Below are 5,715 nucleotides of genomic sequence, written 5' to 3'. Positions count from 1 at the left end.
AATGGTTGTTAGTTGCATAAGATAAACAAGCAGCAACTATGGCTTGTATATAATATTGAAAAAGCTTTCACTTAAAGCCCTGGTGACACCACAACAATGTTGCTGCTCTTGAGTTTCAAAAAGAGAAGGGAAATCCAGAGAGAAAACGACTCACTTTAAAGGATTTCCATTCCCCTTCAACGCTCACCTGGCATGACGTCATGCTGTAACTTCTCCACTAGTGACAAGTGAGTAGCGTAAGCATGCGCACATCGATGTGCCTGCTGTCACTGCAGTCCAGAGCACAAAACAGAGTCCGATAGAGACCCGTTTCGAGGCCTCCTTTGAAAAACTGCCGGAGCACCGGTGAGACCCGGCCCACTTAAATCCCTGCTTAAGCACTATTGTAAACATAATTGAACACCCAATTAATCGTTTCTAAGTGCATTAAATACATTGGTGACACCTCCGTGTTAAATTCTTTAGGGAGATGAAATCTTACCGTGTCGTCGTCTATACACACGAGATCCGCTGTGTACGACCCTCTGCTCTCCTCCGCCGCAAGCAGGTCCCTGGGGATGGAATTGCTCCCTAGGGACAGGAGGCAGGCGCCAGTGACGTCCAAAAAGTCAATCTTAGAATTCCTCAGACACACATTGTAACTGTTGTTCGGAGTGTAGGGCAGACTTCCGTCGGATATCAAGCAGGAAGGCTGAGCGCAGCTTGCGACGTCACTTCCACTTCCATAAACTTTCACGGCCACGCATATGATAACTGTTAACAGAAAAACAAAGGAAACGAAAGCGATCGCAATAACCAAATACAGGTTTAAATCCGGCATCGGGCCCCCGTCGTCGCGGCGCTCTGTGAATTCGGATACCTTCTCGCTGTGACTGTCAATGATACTGACGCTGAGTGTGGCTGTGCTGGACCGGGCCGGGTCTCCCTGGTCCTTCACGAGCAGGATCAGCCGCTGGTGGCTTCCGTCTCTGTCCTCGATGGATCGAGATGTCCTTATCTCCCCCGAGTAGAGCCCGACTTTGAAGAGAGCATCTCCCTTCCTTTGCACCAAGTGATACTGTAACCAGGCGTTGTATCCGCTGTCCGCATCCGCGGCGGTGATCTTCGACACGAGGTAGCCGGGCTCCACAGTCCGAGGGATGTACTCGGTGCCCAAGGAGTCCGTTCCGGGGTGGGGGAGCAGCACCACAGGTGGATTGTCGTTTTGGTCGAGAACAAATACATCGACGGATACATTACTGCTGAGGGCGGGGGTCCCAGCATCCTTTGCGTGGACACAGAATTGAAAATGCCGTATTTCCTCATAATCAAAAGATTTTAGTGCATAGATTTTGCCACTCTCTGAGTTTATTGAGACAAGGTTCTCATAAACGGTGTTTGATGTAATTGAATATGTGAGGTGGCCATTTTCTTTCAGATCCGGGTCTGTTGCAGTGATTGTAAACAGGTGGGTCCCAGGAACATTGTTCTCCGTTAAGTGCATAGAGTAAGAAGTCTTGGCAAAGCGGGGGCTGTTGTCGTTGACGTCAGACACTCGCACTGTGAGGGTTGTGGTGGAGGTGAGCGCAGGCGCGCCTCTGTCCGTGGCGGTGATGGGGATGCTGTACTCCCCGGTAGACTCGCGGTCCAGGGGCCCCATCAGGACCAGTGAATAGTGGTTGTTGAAAGTATTCTGCACCCTAAAGGGGAGGGCCGCAGGAATGGTACAGTCCACCTTCCCGTTGACCCCGGAGTCCTTGTCTGACACTATCAGGAGCGCGAGGACGGTCCCGCCGGGGGCATCTTCAGAGACAGAGCCGGACAGAGACGTGGTGGTGATTTCGGGAGCGTTGTCGTTCACATCGATTATTTCCACCACTACCTTGCAGTGTCCGGCTATAGGGTACGGCCCTCGGTCCGTGGCTTCCACTGACAGCTCATAGACCTCGGAGGCCTCGAAATCCAGCGCTTCCCGCACTGTGATCACACCTGTGAGTTCATCTATGGTGAACATCTGGTGCACACCTGGCGGGACCCGCTTGTTAAAGGCATAAGTGACCTCCCTGTTTGGTCCTTCGTCTACGTCCGTGGCATTTAGCTGTATCACACTAGTCCCCAAGGACACATTTTCCATGAGTCTGACGTTGTAAATGAATTTGTCAAATGTCGGTGCGTTGTCGTTTGCGTCATCGACCAGGACGAGTATTTGCATAGTTCCAGACCTCCTGGGGATTCCTCCATCAACTGCAGTGAGGACAAGTGTGTGAAAAGGTTGTTCCTCGCGATCCAGCAACTTGTTTAAAACCAGCTCTGCAGATTTGCTGTCATCGGAATTTATAATAACCTTGAGGTCGAAGTTGGAGTTAGGACTCAACGTGTAACCCTGGACAGAATTGGATCCGAGATCGACTGCATTTTCCATCGGAAACCGAGACCCCAGGAAGGACGGTTCCATAACGTTTAGAGTTAATTCCTTCTCGTGAAAGGAGGGGGCGTTGTCATTTACATCCGTAATCTCGATTTCAAGGCGATGCATTTCCAATGGATTATCGATTACCAGTTCCGCGTGCAGTGCACACACAGCGATCTGCCCACACAACCCCTCTCTGTCGATCCGTTCGGAGATCACTAGATCACCGCTGCTTGTGTCCACCCGGAGGAACTGCTTCTTGTCCTTGGACACGACTCGGGGTCCACGGGCTTTCAAACGATCCCTGCTGATCCCCAAATCCTGGGCGATGTTTCCGACCGCGGCCCCTCGCTCGAGCTCCTCCGGGACCGAGTATCTGATCTGACCCAGAACAGAATCCCAGAGAAAGAACAGCAGAAAGCAGCGCAGCCGCCACGGTTGCCGGACCCTCTCTTTTGCTTCTGCCATTGTAGCCGACAGTAAATACCCGTCAGCGCCGGCGTTTCTCCAACCACCTCGTTCAGCCAGTACCCGCGGACTATCAGATGCTATTCAGCCGGCTCAGGACGTTTCCTCCGCAATACCTGGCGGGGATTCAACTGCCAGACTCGGCGAATACGTCTGATGCAGCGGAGCAATTTACCGGGATCTTGTATCTGCATTTCTGCGTCTAATTTCTGCGTCTTTACAAGTAGTCGGTATGTACTGCCATCTTGTGGTTTCTGGTTTCAATTACATTAAAGTTAAAAGCTTCGCACAATGTATTTTACAATGCTACTTGTTTTCTCGAACTGATGTTGCCTTTTCAGCTACTGCAGCAACTAGTGGGGTTTGTAGAATGGTGACGCGGGGCCTGCCACGTGGGGACACACAGCCAGCAAACACACGGACACCAGCAATGTACTTAGCCGGAAAGACCCCGAGCGGTCTTCCGCTTGTTTATTTATACCGAGGGGCGAGCCCGCCCCAAGGTTGCGTGTGCGTGCGTGCGTGCAAAGGATACAATGTATGTGAGAGCCCGGATGGCTCTCTACATCCCTCCTTTATTTTAGTCTCTTTCTGCAGGCACATTATAGTCTCTTACTCATGGAGACGAACACGCAAAGTCCAACAACCGTTGACTCGGCCTAGGATTGGGCCGCAGGTTGTAGCGACGATCCTGGGTCCGAGGTAGTTCGACAACCCCAGCCGGGGTTGTCCTCGGACCCTCGCTCGCATCTTCGACCCTTGGCTGGCTCCGCCCGACCGCAGGGCCTGGTGACACTGGCCCGGGTGGGGTGGCCATTCGCGGCAGAGTAGGTGTTGGATCAGAACAATTATCAAAGTCCATACTTTCTTGGTCTCCATGTTCCATTCCTTCAGTCCGTTGACGCACACTGACATTGTCCTGTACCTTCTTGAAACATGAGGCATTCCTCGTCACGGTTTGGCCATTCCTCCTAGCTGTAATCATAGTCCCTTGCACTCGCTCCACTGTCCACACTTCTGGCTCAAAAGGAGTCCGAAACTTCCACCCAGGATGGCGATCCTTGACAACGACAGTGTCCCCCTGCTGGAGGGCTGGTTCTTTGGCATGCCGATGTGCGCTCGCTTTGATGTTGGTGGCCTGTCGCCGGGCCTGTATGGCCTCCGCGTCCCTTTCTCCCGGCACCCACGTGTTGACAGTGGGAATGCCATCCCTTGGAGCTCGCTTGAACAGGACATGAGAGGGAGCACACTTTGTCGTTGAGTGGGGTGTCTGCCGATAGGCTCCAAGGAAGTCGTCCAGGGCGGCCTCCGGGTCTTCGCCGTTATCCACCGCAATCCGCAGCGCTCTGTTTAATGTCCGCATCAGCCTCTCGACTTCCCCGTTGGCTTGAGGCCACAGGGGTGTGATTTTCCGATGTTTGATCCGGAGAGCCTCCAAGTAAGCCTGAAACTCTCTCCCTTGAAAGGGGGGCCCATTATCGGACTTGATTTCTTCAGGGAGCCCCATCGTAGCAAACACTCGGTTTAGGACTTTCTTTACCTGCGGGAACGCAGTGGATGCGATGACTTCCACAACTGGGAATTTGGAAAAAGAGTCTACCAGCACTAGCATGTGCCGCCCGTCTGGAAAACTGCCAAAGTCTATGCTGAGTTGAGCCCACGGGGCCTGGGGCGCTTCTTCCGTGAGCACGGGCGCTGGGGCAGGGTCTCCGCCCGTGATCGTGCATGCGTGGCAGTCCCGTATCATGGCTTCCACCTGGCTGTCCATCGCGGGAAACCACACCTTGCTCCTCAAGCGGGCCTTGGTCTTTGCCATCCCTTGGTGTCCCACGTGAGCCAGGCTCAGGGCTCGTTGCTGGAGGCTTTCGGGCATGACGATGAGGTGCCCACGCAGCACCACCCCCTCCTCTCCGACGCTAAGTTCACTCCGTATCTGCCACAGCTGCTGCCTGGCATGACGCACCTCCGGCCGGAGGCACGAAGCGCCATCAAGGAAATGGGCCCAACGATTTCCTTCGAGGGCCTCCCTAACTTTCGCCAGGGTCTCGTCCGTCGCGGTGGCGTCGCTAATTTCCTGGAGCGACATGTTCTCGGGGCACGCCGCTAGGGTGACCATGTGCACTATCTCCTCCACTTCATCTCCTTCAGCATCGAGGGCCGGTGGGGGCGTGACATCCGGATGACGCGACAAGTAGTCGGCAGGGTTGTGTGCTCCTGGCCTGAACACCACCTTGAACCGGTAACCCTGCAGCTGGACAGCCCACCTCTCGATGCGTGGGGGAGCAAGCCGGGATGTTCCCGCAAAGAGGGGCAACAGGGGTTTATGGTCCGTGACCACCGTGAAGTCCTGTCCACAGAGATAGAGGTGAAAGTGCTGGCATGCCCATTTGATGGCCAGCGCCTCCCTTTCAATTTGGGCATACCTGGTCTCCGTGTCGGACAGGGCCTTGCTGGCATAGGCGACAGGCTTCCACTCTTCCGGCCCGTACTCCTGCAGCAGCACGGCTCCCAATCCCACTGGGCTGGCATCGACTATCAACTCGGTCCGTCTCCGTGGCTGGAAGTAAGCCATGACGGTGTTGTCAAGCAGACTGGCCTTGACGGCCTGGAACGCCTTGTGTGCAGCAGCAGTCCAGTCCCATTTCTGATCAGCACGGGTGAGGGCACGGAGAGGCTCCGCTAAGTCGGCCAGGTTCGGGATAAACCGGCCACAGTATGTGGCCATGCCCAGAAAACTGCGGACTTCTGTTTGACTTCTAGGCGTGCTGGCCGCTTTGATGGCTTCGGCCTTCTTAGGGTCAACTTTAAGGCCTTCCCTCGTAAAGATATATCCAAAGAAGTCCACTGACTCCTGATAG

The 5,715-nt window shown here is 54.3% G+C and overlaps 1 pseudogene; it reads right to left on the bottom strand.

The window, feature by feature from the left end:
• Positions 1-373: 373 nt before the first annotated feature.
• LOC144769330 (protocadherin alpha-6 pseudogene) lies at positions 374-2,857 on the bottom strand (annotated as a pseudogene).
• Positions 2,858-5,715: the final 2,858 nt, after the last annotated feature.

Source organism: Lissotriton helveticus, chromosome 7 (genome assembly GCF_964261635.1).
Source record: "Lissotriton helveticus chromosome 7, aLisHel1.1, whole genome shotgun sequence".
In the NCBI taxonomy this organism is placed as follows: Eukaryota; Metazoa; Chordata; class Amphibia; order Caudata; family Salamandridae; genus Lissotriton; species Lissotriton helveticus.
Note: the sequence above shows the minus strand (reverse complement) of the source record. Positions and strands in the feature narration are given on the sequence as shown.